Here is a 20396-nt window from a genome sequence, read left to right on the forward strand (position 1 = left end):
ATGGTTGCGTCCAATTTTATTTTGCTTACCTTGCACTTTCTCAACATTTCAGATGGTAAAGAATGTATTTTTTTCTTTTAAGTTGTTTTCGACATGGATGTCGATTGCTTTTGGGTCAGATTTTTGGGGCATCATATTGTTTCGATGTATTGTCAGTGACAGCTTCATGAGAATCGCTTATAGTGCTAGTCGCACCAGTACCCAGAAATTTCTTTAATTGCACAAAACAAAATTTTGATTGCGGCCCTTTTTTCTGCAATATTTTGGAAAGAACGAGTAAACATCGGTTCTCTAATGTTGTATGAATATCCGTGAAGACTCCCTCTTTGCAAAATGTGGGTCCTAAAATATTTTTCATAAGGGAAACATTTCGGCACACAACATATATCACTGTGTGCACCTGCATATGTAGTGATGAACATATTTATGCTTATTAAATGGGCCTAAATCACTTAACTAGTCAAGGGATAACATAAATATTCCGCATTTATTTTGGACACGTATTTGTTGGTTTGTCTGGGCTTCATGCGGTCGCTAGAGCTTTTCAGCGGAGAGCGTGTTGAGAGGTTCTTCCTTTATTTTGGTTCGATGACCTGAATTATAGCACAGCACGCAAAGCCGGAAACAGGGCAACAAAAAAAAAATAAAATAAAGGAAGGTACAATGCCAATGAGTGACCGTTTCACCCAACGTGATGTCGCATGTTGTAATTCTTCGAGGCGCCGAGACAGGAAGCGATGCGTATGCTACACACATGTTCACACTGCTCGAAATGCGGCTTCGGGATCCACAAGCTGCATCGTGCTATTTCACGAAACAACGTTCACCGGTTCTCAAACATGTTGTGCGGAAGAAAGTTAATGAGATTTGTCCATCCATCGCCCATTCCGTGTTCTCGCTAAAAAAAATGGGGGGAATTGGAGGACCATCCTGGTTCAGCGTAGGTGGGCGGATAGCCGGCGCTCGTGCCCTCCCTTCTTTTGAAAGCGCGCTTTCACCGCCACTGCCTGGCGCCGGCGACTTCGGCGGCCGATCGAACAACGAGGACATCGCCTGATCAACAGCAACCAATTTTCCAAAAGTACCTTCAAGGCTCGCATCTTGAAGGCGACTTTTGGAGAGGGTTCATGCAAAGCGACGACGATGTCTAAAGCTTTTTGAAAGGTCACTGGCCGCTGCAAATGTGAAGCACGCCGTACGAACGTTAAAAAGAAAAAAAAAATCGTCAAAAGATAAGAGCATTTCTTGATCCCCGGGTTAAAGGACCCGAAGCTTATTTTGCTCGTGCAGATCTGATTCAGCTTCCGGATGGTTAGAACGATCGCGCATTCTGTGAAACAGAGCTCAAGGTGGATTTTTTAAATCTCGATTTTTAAATCTTTAAAATGAAAAGTGGGATTCCCCTCTTTAGGCCATTGAATTAAATAGAAGTCATAATTTGCTGCAGTGTTAATGGCAGTTATTGTGACAGAGTAGGAAAGGACAGTTGTTTTTTCGTTTCGCTGAAATGTTGTTTCATGTCCAATATATATAAATATCACAGTGAAAAATTAAGCTTTATCTATTAGTTTCGTTGGCGAATATTCATTAATAAATTGTAAACGGCAAAACGCTCGTCTTGGCAACTTCCGAATCACAGAAGTTTAACTGTGCTCCGTCATTAACTCTAGGACGTAAATTAGCGCCGCTAGTGAAATAATTCCAACGTTTATAATGATAGTTCATCATCACTAGCCTCATAAACCGTGCCAATTTAAGTATCGCCATTTCTTTCTTTATTGCATTGTGCGCATCAGCCATTCTGCCCGCGCGCAGTCATGCATACATGCGTCTTTAAGTGAAAATCGTAAACGCTCGCCAACTCTACTAATATGAGCATATCAGGAAATTACAGGTTTTGTGTTCCACCCGACCTCTACACCTGGCGCCCAGCCGAGTGTCTTCCAGGACCCCTACTGTGGGAAATAAAGTTTTACCAAACCAAACCAAACCCGACCATGGAACCTTTCTTCTTCAAGTGATACACAGATGCTATATGAACGTGTCGCTATAGTTATCCGCAACGGAAACAAATGCGTTATGTTTTACGTTTTCAGCCAAAACTCTCTTCTCCATGATACACAAATGGCCACATGCCGACAGTCTACTGTCTCGTGTAGAGAAAGAAAGGCAGAAAGTCTGCATGTTTGGCGAAATGAATTACAAGAAAACTGACTCAGTAGGTACAATTTATTTTTATTTACACACATTACAGTGCTGTTTTATTGCGGTTTCCTGCAGTGAAATCGCAGTACCCTCAATGCATGACTTATGGGCGGGATGGTAGGAACGGTTCCTATGCGCGTAGTTCATTCCTTGGACTTCCTTCGCCAAAACAGCGCAGCTTGTCAACTTTACAAAAAAAAAAAAGAAAGAAAAGTTATCGTTGAACGCCCCTCTTGATTAATACACCATGGGCACAATGATACCCTATTTTTTCTTGAAATCACATGAGGCAGCTTTCACCTTATTTGCCTATACAGTTGGGTTAATTCAGGCGCTTTATTATTAGAAACCTGGAAAAATTACAATCTTATAGAAATCGCCTTGTGAGTCGATTGCTTGATTAACCTTTTTCGTGTTAGCACCGGCGCAGTCGTGTTCGCCAAATCACATTCCACCGCTTTTGATGCCGCGTTGCGTATTGAGGTGTTCACTGATGCAGATTAGACTACCTTTTTGAGAATAGGGGAGTTATCGCGATACGGATCAAAAGAACCCTTATCCAATGAAAATGTCCCGCTGTCTGCATGGCCACGCGCGTAACTTTATTAAAAATATGTTGACGAGGCTTGTAAATGCCAAAGAATACACCCGTGCTGGCATAAATGAGCTGCATGTCGAAGGCAAATTTTCCGTTCGCTCCGAGTAGGCTGATGACACTACGCACACAGTTGATGAAAAAAAATTATAAAAAAGGTGGAAAAAATCATAACATGCTGATCCTGAGCTATAACTGCAAGTGCGTTGCAGAGATAGTTGGTTCATGCTCGTAAACTTTATACATAAGCTACGCATATAACTACGTATGATTAATGACTGGCACAGTATGAATGTTACGAAGTTCCTCAAGACGTTCTTGAACTTTGACAAAAAAAAAAAAAAAATCCTTTTAGATGTCCTGAGAAAGCCTACCCTTCATATCCTATCATTTGCCTCTCATTGTTTGCCTCCTATCGGCATTCGTTGCAGTGCTACATGTAATTATAATTGCCTTACAGGAAAGGAAAGGCGCCGTATATGTCACACTTTCTCCGGCAAGTGTGTTTTTATGGTGCACCATCGATCCTGTCGCGTGGCGTTCCTTAATGCGCGTTCAAGTGTGGGATTGCAGATGGAAGTAATGCTGAACACATCTCGCTGAATATGACAGATCTCGCGCACGGGATTTCGTCTCATGAGCCTAGAAAGGTTTTCGTCTTACAATCGCAAAAAAAAAAAAAAAAGAAAAAGAAACAAAAACAGAAAGGCTGTTCGGCAGCGCGCAGCAGACGATGCCAAACTCCGCTCAGTCACGTGACAGCAGCGAGTGTAGCGACCGGATGTTGTGAGTTCCACCGTAGATTTAAGAAGATGGTTTTAAGATAACAGTCAACGTTACTAGTAACGTTGATAACAACTGCAGGTTTATATACTTTGTATATTATATTTAATTTACAGCATATTGCCTATCTTTCAGCAGTATTATTGGTATTATCTTTAAGTATTCTTCGTGCCAGAGTAACGTCGCATAGCAACGAAGGACGCCACTCAGACTGCAGAGAACATGCACAAACGAGCGAAGCAACAGTGGCGGTCCTCGTGGTTTTTATTTTGGCGCGTTCCGTACTATGTCAAATGCCGGCGTCTGAAGAAGTTTTCTGACTGGAAACTGGTAAGTTGCATTGGCTGTTTAGTTTGTATTTCGTGTAATTTTTGACTGCATAACAAACGTTCGCATCAGCGTTCTCGCTGCACGATTTAAATTATATATGGCACGATTAAATAAAATAAAGCGGCACTTGTTCTCTTTGGTCAACTTTTTTCTTCTTGAGAGTACAGGGTTCAAAAAAGTGTCATTTAGAAATTAGAACATTACACTGGTTAGTACCAAGCCGACCGAGCTGTGATAGTCAACTGAAGGAGACTGTCGCCTTCATGTCGTTTTGTCGATCGCGCCTATCTGCATAATCTCTGTCTCCTGTTGTTGGCTGAAACAAGGTTAGAACTCGTTGAGTGGCCCCAAATCCTTGCCTGCGTCTGCTTGCTTTGACTGTCGTACCAGTCTGTTGTTTCTTTCTTTTTTTTTTTTTTTTTTTTTTTTTTTTTTTTTTTTTTTTTAATCGTGCACTGTACCGATCGATTACCGTGATGGTTCTGGGCCAGAGTTCTTGTTTACAAGAAATGTTATTACTAAGCTAAGAAGTCGTTCCCTCTTTTCAAGTTTGACCCGTTGTTGTTCAACACATTTATTATTCCGAACGGGTAGGGTGTATGGGTGCAGGCCCGCCGCAATGGCGCAGTGGTTAGAGCTCTCGACTGCTGTACCCAAGGGATGCGGGATCTAATCCCAACCGCGGCGGGCGCTTTTCGATTGTGGCGAAAAGCAAGGCGTTCGTGTGCTGTACAATGTCAGTGCACGTTGGAGATCCCCAGGTGGTCGAAATTTAAGCAGCTCTCCACTACAGAGCTTAGTCGCTTTGGGATGTTAAATTAAACCTGATAAACCAAACCAAACTTTCAAGCTGGCAGCTGTTATCACTATCGCTGAATTTGGAAACGAAAATTATTTCCACCAGCTACTGCAAGATTAAATCTCGTATTATCGTCAAGTTCTATCTTTTGGATTTCACTTAAAATTTGCCATTGTTTCACTTTTCACTGTTTCAAAAGTTAGTTAACACTATTATGAGTATTTCCTAAGCTGTACTCAAAGAGTGTATGCTCTCCTGTTTGGATATCTGTGTGGTGGTGGTAGTGGTTTTATCATTAAATAATCAGAAAGAAGGAAAAGTGTGTGGCCGGCTGCGGGAACTGCTGTCTAAAAAACTGAAACACCTGAGCGGCGGCCGGCAGGAAAGAAAAGGGGAAAGAGAGGATAGCCAGGGAAAGTACCAAGGGGAGCGATAGGAAGAAAGGACAGAGGGAGCTATGTGCATATTTACAAAATACAAAAGCGCAACGAGTTCACGTCGCTTGCACACAAGTGTCCGAGCACTGTCCACAAATGCCTGCACGCATGTGGCCACTGCATTTGTTTACAATAGTTACATGACTGTATATAAATAGCCTCGCACACGTAGCGTCCTTTCCATATTTTCCATATAGGGCACACACATACTTCCATATGTGTGTGCCCTTTCCATATTTTGTCACCATGGGAAAGATAACATGTTTGTTCTAACTGGTGTGTGAAGAAATTCCCAGTTTATTCTAGCTAGCTTGCATCAACTGATTTAGGCTGTAATCTACTGTAAACTGTTGCATAAACTAGATTGAACCAGTTTGGAACTTTCACCTGTGTTTACCTATAAATTGTCGCATTGGTGTTGCAGTTTTGTGATGCCACTGCACAAGACATCGTCCTGCTGTTCCTCGGCACCATCTCTGCCGTTCTGCCGGCTGGCCAGGCTGGTCACATGACGAATGCCTTCATACACCAGCAGCAAGCTGTCGCCTTCTACGATGGTGGCAGCACCAACTTTACCACTCTGCCACCTGTCGAGACATCTGTGGAAGCAATACAGCACAGTGCGGCAATGACCATGTTTGACACCGTAACCATCTTTGAGCGCAGCAAAATGATGAGCAAGGTTTTCCTCACCTATGTCATCATTGCTTAATACATATGCAAGTTTCATTTATTCTTATACCAAAACTTAGTTTTAGGCTACAAATGAATAATTTATCATATTCGATTTTTGCATATATGCCTTTTTTAATCGTCCAGTATCACCAAGGTGTTGGACATGAAAGATTAGTATGTGAGAATGTCAATCAATCTATATAAACTCCCCATTTTCTGTGTCACTATAGTGTCCAAATCAGATAAATTATAATGGGATAGGCCAACATTGGTAGCCAGTGCTGCAGAAAAACAAATGTGCACTTCTTTTTTTTTTTAGTCTTTTTTTGCTCTTGTTACCTACATATGCCCTTAGACGGTTGACTGCTCACCTGCTGCTTTGTTCAAGGATTCTAGTCTACGCCCTCAGATATTGGTTTAGTGTCTATTCTCTTGCGCTGTGGCGTTTTGGACTTATGTTTAAAAGCAATAAGCTAGATGTAGTCCTAAATTATCTACTATTGGGAACTATATGCCTATTGGCATATTACATGCAAGGGGCTCTCATTTTTTTTTTGTCCCTCTTTTCATTATTGTGTCACAGGTATAACTGAGAGTGTAGGTTCATTTTCTCAGCAAAGCTGTCAGTGCTTTTAAGATAAGCATTTAATGTTCTTGGTGCAGTTCATTTAAGCTCCGCCCATTTCTTAAGGCTTCTTTCTATCTTTGTAAACAATCTGGAGTTGGGCTAGTTGGTGAAGAGTAAAGATGGCAGAAAATGGCACACCTCCACTTGATATACAGTATCTATTCTTTTCTGGTATGTGTACTTTTATGTTCAGCCATGCAGTGTTGGAGAAGGTTTCTTGTTGGGTTAAATTTTTCTTTTTTTGTGGCATTTATTATTACAAAAGTATACGTGTTCATTGATTACAGGTATGGTGTTGCCTGGGATGGTCAGCTGTACAGACTGCGGCAAGAGTTGTTCTACTCGCTCTTGCGAGAAAGTGCATCATGGTTCGACAGGCACTGTACTGCTGAACCGAGGAATAAGTGGGTAAGTTCAGTGGGATCAACATCAATTGACTCGGTTTCTTAGAAACTGCTTTAAAATGGAGTTTCATTGGAACAGAGTGCTGCGTACCATAAGACCTGCTACGTGCATGCTGCCCTGAACGGAACATTTTTATGAAACTGCACCAACACTATGCGTGAATGCTTTTCCAGCATCAGAAGTAGCCACTGTTAGGTGGTGCGAGCAAAATACAGGTACAAAAAGCATGGCTTTGCAATTACTAATTTCCTGAACTTGATGAAAAGGGTGAAGAGCATAACAGACAGAATTCTGCGCTGTTTTTCCTTTTGCACACGTGCAACTTTTCAAGTTCACTGTGCCGTGTGTGTGCGTTTCAAGTGTTTGCCTCAGTGGTGGTGGAGTTGTTCAAGGGGCAGCGCATGTCAAGGAAGATGTAACGGCTGATTGATCACAATATTTGGAGCTGAAGGATATTAGTGACTAAAAATATCCAAGCAGAAATGCTGCAAGCTGGAGAGAAAGGGGTGGCAGATAATCTGTCAGAGGCTTCGAAGAAGTGAATGGAGGCATTGTAATTCGCTGGCACATGTAAACAAAATTATTTTCTTTACACACTTGCCTTTCTGCACGTGCACGGAGGGAAAATGATGGGCTTCGTCACGGCACAGATAAGAACGCACCGCATGGAGGTTGTGGGTTTGTATCCCACTGGTAGCATGTGGTTGTTTTTTCTTCTACTTTCTAGTCAGTTATTTGCGCGTTTAACTAATACTTGATACAGTCAAACCTCGCTATAATGAACATAGATATAGGGAATTATTGGATAAAACAAACTAAAACTCAAAGTGTGGTTGGTCTATGCTTTATTTCTATGGGAGTTCTATCTGTATAATAAAATGAAAAATTCAAAATTTGACACTAGATCGGTTATAACGAAGCAGCTTTCTTGCATTCAAACAGCAAAAAAATGCGTTAAGGAGCTGGAAAAAAGATCAAGAAACACAATTTTTGAATTGCCCGCACGTTTGCATGTCGTGTCATTTTGAGGTTACAACAAAAACTAACGCCAATGGATTATAGCCTTCGAGATCACACCCCCGTGTCATGGCCAGCATAAACTATGATTGCCAGCTCCCCCACCACCACCACTCGAGTCTAGCCATGCAACGGCTGACAGGCATGTGACTGTGGCATGTCATCCATATTGCCTCATCATATCGTGAGCCTCTGTTGTGCCTCTGCCGCTCCGAATGACCCGTGCATGCTGCACTCCCTCAGTCCGTTGGCTCCTTCATTTTTGCTCTCCAACATGGAACAAAAGGCGAGATTTCGTGTTTATACATAGCTTTTAATTAAAAAATTGTGCGTTTCACTCCTTTGTGTTATCCATATTAGTGTGCGTATTGTTTTCTTTTATTAGTAGACTCTTTTGCAGGAATTTGGGCGCACACTTTTAAAACAAATATTGGATATAATGAACAAATTTTTGCACCCTGTACTACTTTGTTATAACGAGGTTCAACTGTAACGGTAAACAAAAAACATACCTATGCTTTTCTCTTTTGGCTCCCTTATGCTTGCCTTTCTGATAACTCCTCTCAGTGCCTTAAGTTTCCTGTTGTTAGAGGTGGGACTCTGGTGCCGCTCGACGGATCCTCGGCTGCATTGATGCCTGCTCCACCCAGGAAAGAAGTGCCGCTGAGTGAAGAAGTATGGAGTTTAAGGACGAAGAACACTTTGTTTATTTAAATTTTTGAAGAGTCCATCAAGATCCAAGAATTAGAACTAGAACCGAGAACATCAATGCACCGGCATCCTCACAGTTTTATAGTTTTTCTTTCATAGTCTCCCTAGGTGAAGAGCGGGCCCATAGTCTAGGGAGTTTTTTGATCACTTCAGTATTGCACACTTTCACACTCTCTCACTTCTGATGACACCCTTCCTAAGGTTTTGGAATTGGTGGGCAGGAGGAAGTTTTTGAGGCGGTGCCAAATGGTGGCACAAGAAGTGCCCCGGTGTCTGCCGGTGGCGTATGTTCTGTGTGCACACCTGCATCAAAGGAACCGACGCATGTCGTCTGCATGTGCAAGAAGGGAGAATGCCTGCGCGGCCGCCTTGGCAGTACCGGTCAGTGCAGTGCCTCTTGAGCCGTCTTGTTCCCGACGGCCCTTTCATGGACCGCAGTCGATGACTGACCAAACAACACCGCATTCTTCTTCGGTTCGTCTTTGTTGCTGCCTCAAGCCGTGTCTTGCTGTCGCCGTCCTCAATAGCTTTCAGCTTGATGGCTCCGGCCTCATGCCTGCATGGTGCAAGGCGGCTGCTTTCCTTCTGCTTAACTAGCTGCCGCCGTACTTAACACTTTTCTGTGTAGTGCACACTGGTGGTGTTCAGGCGTTTCTACTTGTAGGCAGAAGGAATCTGTATTCTGGAAAGAAATAATTCATGCTTGTTTTATTTCTGAGCATCTGATTTCTGCTAGAAAATACTATAAGGATATTTTAGAACCTTTCATAATGGTTATGGTGATTTCTGCTGTTGAAGGAAGAACAAATGTGAACACTGAACTGCAATTTTTCTGTGAGCGCTTAACGTCATGGGTGTCAGAATTAACGTTTTGCATGTAATAGTGCACTGTATTTATCTAACTATTTGTATACAAACTTTGTATTCTGTAGCAAAAGAGGTAGAAGAAAAGGCAATTAATTTGCCACCAAAAATATTATACTTCATTGCTGTGCTTTCACGTGGGAAACAAGTCAACACAGGTAGCTGTAAGGAAACAGTTCACTTCCTGTGAAGTTTTGTTGTAGGCATCACAATAACGAGAGAGAAGCTCATATTCTCGAGACTGCATTTTATATCCATAGGTTAAAGTTTTTTGCTTTACAGTGCTATTACTAATCATCGTTTGATTGGTACTATGGGCATGTAAACATCAGCAGGCAAAAAGTATAAAATTTTTATGAACCTGGACACTGTTCATTAGGCACAAACTGTTAACACTACTGACAGTTTTCTTCACAAGGTCATTTTTGTTCTTGAGGAGGCTAAAGGAAGAGACGTCCTTGTGCTGTGGAATGTCAGTGCGCGTTAAAGATCCCTTGGTTGTTGAAATTACTTCGGAGCCCTCCACTGCTTTTCCTCTTGCTCTTTCCACTTTCGTTTCCACTTTCGTTTTTACCTTCCTTCCTTCCCTTATAGCGTGGAGTTCAGGTGTCCACAGAAACAAGTGTGACCGATCCTGTGCCATTCCCTTCCTGTGAATCAGTGGTATATTACATATATATCTGTCACCTTCCAAGGATAACTTCAAGACATTCATCCAGTAGATTTGTTTTTTTTTGAAGCGGAAGCTTGACTACGCCAGTCAGCTTGAGCCTTCAGTAGCGTCAGTGTTGGTAGGGTCAGTGGCAGCTGGCAGCTGACATGGCGCGCACTTACTTGACTTAAGGCTGCCTGACATTACGTTTGGCTGGAGCTGCCAACTCGGCCTCTCCTTTCATGTGGGAAGGTGATATCAGACCCAGCCTGCTAAGGCCCTGGCATTCACGTTACCCCTAGGCCACGCAGGCACGTTGATACTGCTTGGTTAAAGCAGGGCTTTATATGTGGGCTGGTAGACTAGCCTATACTATGGAGTCGTACGCTTAAAGGCAGAGATTAAGTGCCCCCCATAAATCAGCCACATGCGTAGCCAGGCAAAAGAAGCTTCCGCTTCCTTCCAGGTTTAACCAGAGCTAAACCACAGCTATTTTTTGGTGTGTGTTTATGTATGTGGCAGGAAAGAGGGTCGAAGGACATAGATGTGGCTAAGATAGATTGTTCGTAAGCTAAGGCAGATGACTGACAAGATCGTTAGTTTACACAGTTGTCATCATCTGGGTCGGGTAATGCTGGACAATTTTTTTTCTTTGGTGTGCACATTGTTGTTGGAAGGCCCAGATGACTTTTCTCATCTGTGCAGTGTTACTCTGCTTGTTCATGCATTGTGATGCATGTGCCGAAACATTTTAATAGCCATCCTTGCAGTCTTGAGGCTGTTTATCACCTGAGGGCCTAGATGGCAGAGTCCAGTGTATTCCTGTAATAGGAACTCCCCTCCACTTTCTTATGTTATTTTTCCATTTTCAACAAAAGATTCATTCATTTATTTTATCTTTTCAGAAACATGGAGCTCCTACGCGATTGTATTGGAGACAAAGTGGGCCCCTTCATTCACTACCTGCCACCTTTGTGAGCAGCTTTGCCACTGAGTTCCTTGAGAGCTGAGAGCTCACTCTCGCGATCATATCAGTCACACCACTGCTTGCCTTTGCCTCGGCCATTCTTGGAATTGTGAGTTTCCTTCAGAATTTTTTATCTTTAATTTTCATTTGTGTGCACAATTAATCTCCGCGCTGTATAGAAGAATCACAGGTGCACGTGGGCAACAGGAAGTGGTGCAGGGAAATGTAATTTTTTTTCCTTACTCATTAACTCATCAATGCTTGTCACTCACTATCCTCACTCTCCCTAATGCACGAGGCATGTTCACAACTGAGATGTCTCATTCAGAGCTGTTTAATAGTTTAAGTTGTGAAACCTCCCATAGGGCCCATGTATCAAAAAATACCGCTTTGGAGGGGTCAGAATTCGGGTGTTTACGGCTAGTGGCGATGTCTGGGGCCATTAAACTGTGTCTAAGTTGCAAACTTTCAGATAGTTGATAAATGCACAACCACCTGGCAGATAAGATTAGTTGAAGGGAGCCAGTAGCAAAAACTAATACACTTAAGAGCCATAGAGATAATTAATAGGGAAAAGAGAAAAGAAACGAAACGATTTTCAGAATCCAATAGCGGCGATAGCAGATAGCTTTTATTGACTGCATCTAGATGGTGCCACAGTCCATAGTACCCAAAAAATGTGTACTAAAACTAGTCACCTTTTGAAGCAGTTTCCCAACTTGCAAAATCAAAAAGTCCTGGTCTTGGTGTAAATGTTCCTTGTGCATTAGAGAAAGTGAGTACAGGTACTGAAAGGAAGGAGGTGAAGACTTTGCACCTTGAGGATGTGAGAAGCCTCTCGTTGGCATACATCTGCCTGCCAGTCAGGGGACCCCTCGAGATGACATCACAGCAGAGCGAGGAAGTTTTTCCAAAATGACCACTCATGCTTCGCAGCATGTGTTCTGGTTCATTTATTATGAATACCATGGTATATACATTCTAGTGTCCTGTGAGGTTTTGACTGTTTTTAGATTACATGGGCACATCGTGGCATCCCATTCCTGAAGGTGGAAGACAAGGGTTAGCAATTGATGGGCTTCATACATGCATATGAAGCCAACAATCAGTAAAAAAAAGGAGAGCACAGGGAAACAGTATCTTTTCTTATTTTGGTCTTGATTGCAGTGGAGCATTTGTAGTTTTACAATTTTCTAAATAGGAGGTAATTTTACAGGTTCCAGAAGGAGAGACAGCCATTCTGGCTGTGTTTTTTCATATGATGTCTGCTGGTTGCGCTCATGCTACGTTCCGCATTCAACAGTACCAAAGTCAGCCACAATCTTTTTATTATTTTTATTATGTGGCAAGAGCCCCTCTGTGAAGGTACAGTGGTTAGGGCTTTTTTGACTGCTGAACCTTAGGACATTGGATCAAATTTCAGCCATGGTGGCCACGTCTATAGGGTGGCAAAAAGTAAGTCACCTCTGTGCTATGCAATCTCGGTGCATCTTAAAAGAACCACAGGGGGTCGAAATTTCCGGAGCCCTCTACCACGGCATCCCTCATAGCCTCAGTAGCTTAGAAACATTAAATCCTTTAAACCTATTACATCTGGAAAGAATGGGATAGTGCTCCTCATATGTTTAAAAGACCGGTTAGGCCTAATTTGGCATTCGATACATTGGCCAATTGCGCAAATTTGCCAACATTGTTGTAGTACTCACTATGTCTAGCTTTGTTACTGCTGTAGTGTCTATGCTCATCTTCACCCTGAACGTCTACGACTGCAACAGCATCGTTTTGTGGGAGTGGAAATCAGTCCATTTCTTTTGTGTTGCAGCAGCAAATGGCAAGGCAGGCTTATATCAACTGTGCCAAACTTATTTATGCCACAATGGTGGGAGAGACGTACCAGAGAAAGGCTGCATGCGATCGGTGCCATAGTGGGTTTTTGTTTTTGCTTGATGCCAGTGTCGCTGGGCTGCTGAAATGGTGCTGTATGAGCTTGTATTTAGTTCACCTAGTGCAGGGAGATCTGACGTACCACCTATTGTAATCTCTGGTATAACGTAAGGATATGCAGCAGAACTGTGAATGCAAATTATTGATTCGTTATAGCTTCATCACTTTGCTCTTCAGGAGGATCGAAGGTTCATGGGGCTAATCAAACTACTGAACTTCCTATGTTTGAGGAAAAGGCATCAAAGAATCACCAGACTCAAGGGCAATTACATCAGTGAGCACAAGCATCACCAGGATTTCAACTTAGCAGCCTTCACTGAGCCGCACACCTTTGAAATGCTTTCAGGAGGTCTGCTTTGAGAAGCACCAGGTGAAAGAAGGTTTTAGCTGCGAGCATGGCAGATCTTGTGTGCACGTTTTGTAGTCTTCAGATGGTGTCTTACTCAGCTGCCAAGGGGCAAGAAAAACATGCACAGGATAGGGCTGTGGCTGTGGAGGTGCTGGGCGAGGCCCAGCCTGTAGCTGGCTTTTGTGCTTGGCACGATGAGCTGCAACAGTCAATGTCTTCTCTCTTATGCCTCCACTGCTCTCCACTATCACACTGCTCAGAGCAGTGTGATATATCCAGGCCTCTGAGAAGGCGGTACTCTTTTATTGTGTTGTTTATTTGTTCATGTACTTACAGCTCTTCTTTGACTCATGATTACAGCCCATTTCATATGTGTGCATGAGCGTTTGAGTGCTTTTCTTGAGGTTAGGTGCAGATGATGAAGCATGCATGCAGGAATGGTGAAATTTGTGTAAATGTCCCTCAAGGCAATGCACTGACATTTGCACCCTGGCAAGAGCTGATTTCACTTTGAGTAGTTGCACCCTTGTGCTTGCTAGTATTGCTAGCTCATAATTAGTCATGCTTTGCTCTTTTTCCTTTATCGTCTTTAACATGACCGCCCTAGAAGCAGGCAACACTACTGCACAACGCAGTTATGTTTCATACATTTGGATTTGGCCTCACATTTGTGGTTCTCTATGGTACCTGTGAGCTTGCCTTCTGGTAAGCCCAGATGCGACATTGGATGTGTTGACAGAGTCTTAGAATGCACCTGGCTGTCAAGTACACGGCTCTTATTGCTTGCATATTTGGTATTTCATCCTGTGCAGATCTCATGTGCTATGCTTGAAGCATAATGAAGGCATCCAGTGTTTAACCACATACAGAAAAATTTGGGCTGCATTATTTATCTGTTTATTTCATCTTAGAATACTGTCAATCCCAGTTGGTATTATTACAGGAGTGGGAACACACTTTTTCAGGCTAGTGTAGTATATTAGCTTATGTTGAACAAATGAAATAGCTGGTACATTCACCATGCAAGGAAATAGGGTGCCTTTTGGAGAGGTATGTTCCCAACAGTAACATTCCTGAACTGTTCAAGTATTTGAAGACAACATACTTGCAGTTCCTGATGTCTCGGCACGGAAGCAGAATATTTACATATATACTGTTTACATCAGGGATTCTCAGTCAATTCTATCCTTAGTTTTGTCCCAGTGGCTTTTACAAGGTGCTGAGGAACCATGCATGCGTCAGCTTCCATCCCTTCCTTCCTGACATGCATGCAAAAAGGGGCTCGCATGCACGTGACTTCTGAAAAAATGCCTGAGTTCAATTCATAAGGGCTGGATGTACAGAGAAGCAGTCTGATGTGAGCACTTAAAATATGCATATGGCATGATTAGTAATGATGTGGTTACAGTTAAGTGGTTTGAAGGTGTGATGGTTTAGGTGTGCATGGGTTTAGCTGCTTGGAGGATGCAGAAAGCTCTCCAAGAAATCCAAGCGTTCTGCAGAATCCACTTTGATAACTCTTGCTTTGCTTTATGCCATTATAGTCTTTCATTTTGAAGAGTACGTGATTTGTTGACATGTAAAAAGAAAGCATTAAAAACTTAGAAACAGATATTCAGTGATGCCATAATTGTAGTTTAATCAGATGTTCATTTTATTTCATTCTTTATACCGTCGAACCCTGATATATCGGACTCCAAGGGGAGTGCACAATAGTTCGGATATCGATAATTTGATATACAAAAACCTGCATGACACCTCTTACAATCATGACAAATGACACTTTATTTCCTTGCGTAATAGGCCCACTAATTATTTTTGCTGCTGAGAATTTGAAAAAAAAAAAATCAAAATTTTTGTGGGTCCCTTCGTTTCGTGCCATGATCATTGCAGCCCACAGCTCATTCCCATGCCAGCGTACCAAGATGCTGGTGGCGATAACATCATGAAGTGTTTTGACTCCTGCAGGGAGGGGGGGGGGGAGTGCTGGGAGGGTGCCAGCATTCTTGAAGGAATCCCCATCGTGGCTTTCTAGGCTTGCCGACTAAAAAAATAAATCAAAATCAATTTTTACTGGACAAGTCAAAGAAGCTGTTATAGGCTTGCACTCCTTCAAGGTACTGGCAGTTCCCTCTGCCGCCCCCCCCCCCCCCCCCCCTTGAAATTAGAATTCATGAAGTTAGTTCAATATACGAAGTAGCCTTTCTATATTTTTACATAGGATTTTCAAGGGGATAATCTGTGAGTTCAGTATAACCAAAATTCTAAAAATTCCAGTTCGGTATATCCTGGTTCAACTGTGCTCTGCTACACGGGCTCTTTGGGTGGTATTTGAACTTATATTTTTGCAGCCGAAATGTACTTGAAAGTGCTTTGCATTCCTAATCCCTTTATGCTTACCTTCAGGTACAGTTCCGTTCTTGTGGCAGCATTGAGGTTGGACCCCAGCAGGGCATTCATTGGCTTAATTTTGCTATTGCTTCCCACCTGCTCAGTGAGGGATGTTGACTTGTCCCTAATAGCCCTGTCTGCCATTTGTTGTCTTCTTTGCAGTCGTGGTGGGCTCATTCTCACTGGGCAGTGCTCTTCCTCAGCTGAACAGCATCACTGTGGCACATGTGGCAGCTGGGTGTGCCGTCATTGGCAGAGTGAGTTTTTATGCCTCTGGCTAATATTAAGCAATGAAACAAAGGACTTTGTTTCAACCTTCCTTTTCTTTTCTCACTTGACCATAACTAGATATTCCCAGCGCCTTAACAAGCCAAGAAAATATCTCACAATTAAGGCAGCCAAATGACAACACAAAGTAGAGAGCTTTAGCTGAAGTGGAATTCTATCCCCTAAACTTTGAGAGTGAAGAAGGTACTATATTTGACTGGTCAATGCCATGCAATTACTATGTGTTTATTTGTCCTAGTTTGGCATTGTGGCTCACCTTTCTCTTGTGCGCATTGTGTTGTTAACTTTCTTTGCACTTGACGATTTAACTTTTATTTTTTAACTCGCTCTCTTCCCTTTGGGTCATATGCATCAGGGTAGAGGGTGTTAATCAATGAGACCGAACTTTAGGGCACGTTTTGTGAAGGGGATAAATGAATGCAGTCACTTGTGAGACTGCCATATCCAACCTCTATACTTGAAAGCTTGTTCATGGACCAAATAAAGCATAAGATATTTCCCTGGTGGAAGCTGGAGAAAGTTTTGATCCCTATAAGTGGCAGGCTAAGCACTTTAAAAGACACATGATTCAAGAGAACTTAGAAATGTGCTTGCTGTCTGTGATGTTGTTCAAAGTCGTAATGTCCAAATAATTTGGCTTGCCACTCTAAGACCTGCGGCCACCACTTGGGCAAGTGTTCTGTGAGAAGGTTGTAAAAGGGCCAGAGCAATACGAAACTTCTCTTATGCAAATGAACCTTAAACAGCCTGGGGAACAAGGCTGACATTTACCACCAAGGAGGGTTCACCTTAGAAACAAGCCTGCTTAGGCTACTGAATTTGGCTGAAAAAAAAATGCTGTTGAAAGACATATTTTCATGCATGTAATGGATCAGCACAGTTTTATCTGGAGACATGCTTGCTTGAACAGTGGCTGTTGACCCACACAGAACAATATACGCTTGAAATCCCATTTTGACAGGTGATGCCAGAGAATAGCAGAATACTGCAGTTGATTCAGCCTGGCATGCAAGAGTTGCAAATGCCTGGAAACCATTGCATATATCTTGTGGTTCTAACCTCACTTTGAGGCATCATGCTTTTTCTTGGGGTCTTCATGAAGCCAAATGGACACTGGACCTTCCTTAGAACTAGGATACTTGGACCATGTGTCAACTGGTTCATAGCACATGGATTGTGACCGTAGTAAACTAAGCCTGTTGACCTCAGTGGGCCAGTTATAAATGCATGATTATATGCATGCACTTAAAATTTTTTCCCTTCTGGTCTGTTTTCTTTCCCTTTTTTCATCCACATTTCCCACTTTCCTGTGTGCAGGGTAGCTCACAAAAACACCTATGCCTAACCTTCTTGCCTGTCCTCTTCTCTTACCTTTCTCTTCCCTTCTCATCTTGCGGGTCTACCTATGTCACATCACAGCTGGTATTTATTTTCTTGGGCTTTCAGGAGGGTTGCCGCTTTTCTTCATTTCTTTTATTGCTCCTGAGTAAGGCCACTATGCCTGGCAAAAATGGTTGTAACAAGTGAAAAAACTTGATATCGATTTTTTGCGTCTGCGTCTTCATTTAAAAAGGGTTTGTTGAAAAGTTTACAGTGGACAAAAAAGCAGCATAGCCATGGTATGAACCGAAAACTGGCATACCTCTTGCAGTGGTGGAACTGCTGCACCAATTGCTCCAAATCAGAAATCCTGCTACATGCTGCTACAAAATCGATTTTTTGCTTACTTCAGCGCCACGCTTGCACCAAACGTCGTTGAATAACTTTGCAAGGCAGAACAATATTTTTGCAGGTCCTGAACGGAAAATCACGTCACACAAAATTGACGTTTGTCTACGTCACTTCTGCGTCTCCTGCTGGTGTTCTTTTTTTTTTTTTCAATCTACTGGGAGGGAGTGAGCTGCAAGATATATATCTCAAGTCCAATGCGCGGGAAGGGGGAAGGGAGAGGTTGGCAGGCTGGCCCTTGAAGGGTCGAAGCACATTCAAATGCATGATGGCTTCGAGCTGCCCTGGATGCTTGCTTAATTTTCGTGCGTGCGCGTGTGTGCGTGCGTGTGTGAAGGATGTGCGAGCAGGTGGTTTCAAACGAGTGACGGTTTGGAACTGCCCTCGGCAAAGCACAGCAGGGCAGTATGCACGCTTGCTTCCTTTTTTTTTCCGTACCAGTGAGGTATGGGCTGTGATGGCCTGTGTAGCAGCGGAGGGAGCGCTAAAGATTTGAATGCTTCTTCAGTGCGTGCGCAGTGGACTCTGTTGGCCGCTTTTGTACCTTAAGGTCAACCCCTTAAGTGAAACATCTTGTAGCTTAATCCAAACGTCAACATTTATGCGCCCTTTAGAAGATTACATCAATCTTGACAGTTACTTCTTTTCCATCACTACAAAACTGCTTGTGTGTGGGTGCGCACGTATGCAAATAACTCAGCGCACAGGTACTCAATATATTTGCAGCCCCACATACAGGCAGTAGGTACCTTTGAACGTTTTCATTGCAATGAGGAAAGCATACTCACAATCCCCGCAGTGCGCTGCGAAGACGCAGACTCATGACTCCGAGTCCCTGCATCGCTTTGATTAACCAGCCACCCCGTCAAACCACTGGAAAAGAAAAAAAAAAAAAGCAAAGATTGCGAACGCACGGAATCGGAGGTGCTCACTCTACACTGCGCATGGCCCCTTTTGACCGAGCAGTGCCAGCAGCGCGGCTCTCTCAAGGAAAGAAAAAAAAATCCCCACCCAGGACCTGCAAAAATATTTTCCCCCTTTCCCTCCAGTCAGCACGGATCTTGAAGGAAGAAGGCGCCTCGACGTTAGCCTGATGTACAGGACAAGGACACCCAGAAAAGATGTCAGAATCAGGAAGAGATTGTAAAATACTATTGTTGCCCGTTTGCAAGAGTACTGCTCCGAGACTTATGGTGGATGCGCCTGTACGAAGCACGAAGGTTTTCGAGAGATCAGGAGCCTGTAAAATAGGAGTCTCACTGAGTTTTGCTTTCAGGACTGTGAACGCATGTTCATGCACTGGTTGCCAAGAAATGGCATTAGGCTGTCCTTTCCTGATGAGATCTGTCAAGGGCTTGGTGATTTCGGCATAATGAGGAATAAACTTCCGGTAATAACCAGTCAATCCAAGAAACGACTGCATAACTTTCTTTGTTGTCGGCCGTTTCGCCCCTAATATCTTGTCTAAGGTCTTTAGGAGGGGTTCTACCCTGCCGTTTCCAATACGGTGACCTAAGAAACAGATAGACGGCTCTTCTATTTCACACTTGCTCGGTTTTATGGTCAAGTGTGCCCGCTTGATCCTCGCGAATACTGTTTTCAGCGTTTCCATATGTTCCTGCCATGTGTCAGTGGCGATGACAACATCATCGAAGTAGTGGTAAACGTTCTTCACATCGCCCAGCACAGTCCTCATGAGTCGCGCGAACACCGCAGGGGCAGTTTTGATTCCAAACGGCATGTATAGAAAATGGTACAGTCCTGACATGCTAGAAAACGCTGTTTTCTCACGACTGTTGTAGGCCATTGGCACTTGCCAGTACCCTTTTGTGAAGTCAAACTTGGAAAAGCAAGTCTTCGTGCCGACAAGAGTAAGAACTTCCTCAATGCGTGGTATTGGCTCGCTGTCCGAAATTAATACTTTGTTCAGCTCCCGAAAATCGATGCAGAGTCTAAGTGTCTGGTCAGGTTTCTTTACGACTACTATTGGAGCATGATAGGGGGATTTCGATTTCTCAATGATCCCCATCCTCAACATTTCTTGCACCTCTTTCTCTACACTTTCACGTAGAGAAAATGGAATAGGGTACTGCGAAATATGTATGGGTTCATTAGATGTCAATCTGAGAGCGCACTCTGTGATTGTGGTCTTTCCCGGCAAGTCTGAGAAAATCCCCTCGAATTCTTGGAGCAAGCCACGCACTTCTTCAGCTTGCACTTCCGAGAGACTTGACGCCAACTTGACGTCCGTTGCGCACTGCGTTCGATGCAAGCTCACAGAAGGTAGTTCTACTGAGTCCTCTTCAGGTGTCTCTATGTCCAGTGAGGTGGAGTCGAGTTCAGCAGCTGCTGAGACTGGATGAATAGTCGGAGGGTTTCGTTCTTCGTACTTCTTCAACATGTTAATGTGAAAAATTTTCCTTTTATGTCCTAGGTCCACGATGTAGTCCACATCGTTTCTACGGTCTATCACATCGTATGGACCTTTCCACTGCATGAGCAGCTTATTGGATTCAGTCGGTAACAAAATCAGAACCTTGTCACCTGGTAACAGTTTTCTGGGCCGACTTTTCCGGTTATAATACAGTTTCTGTTTCTGACGTGCTCGTGCTAGTTGTTCGTGAGCAA

General features: G+C 43.2%; 1 protein-coding gene across 4 annotated transcripts in view; it reads left to right on the forward strand.

The window, feature by feature from the left end:
- Window positions 1-3789: 3789 nt before the first annotated feature.
- The window catches only part of LOC146184596 (uncharacterized), a 67338-nt gene continuing 50731 nt past the window's right edge, over window positions 3790-20396 (forward strand). For all 4 annotated transcript variants that reach the window (XR_014708897.1, XR_014708898.1, XM_084609431.1 and 1 more), the window contains exons 1-5: window positions 3790-3913; window positions 5574-5831; window positions 6740-6860; window positions 11007-11177; window positions 15915-16009. The gene's annotated coding sequence lies outside the window, so the exon portion shown is untranslated. The remainder of the gene's footprint in view (window positions 3914-5573; window positions 5832-6739; window positions 6861-11006; window positions 11178-15914; window positions 16010-20396) is intronic.

This window comes from Amblyomma maculatum, chromosome 7, assembly GCF_055883805.1.
Source record: "Amblyomma maculatum isolate TAMU_Amacu chromosome 7, ASM5588380v1, whole genome shotgun sequence".
Classification (NCBI taxonomy): domain Eukaryota; kingdom Metazoa; phylum Arthropoda; class Arachnida; order Ixodida; family Ixodidae; genus Amblyomma; species Amblyomma maculatum.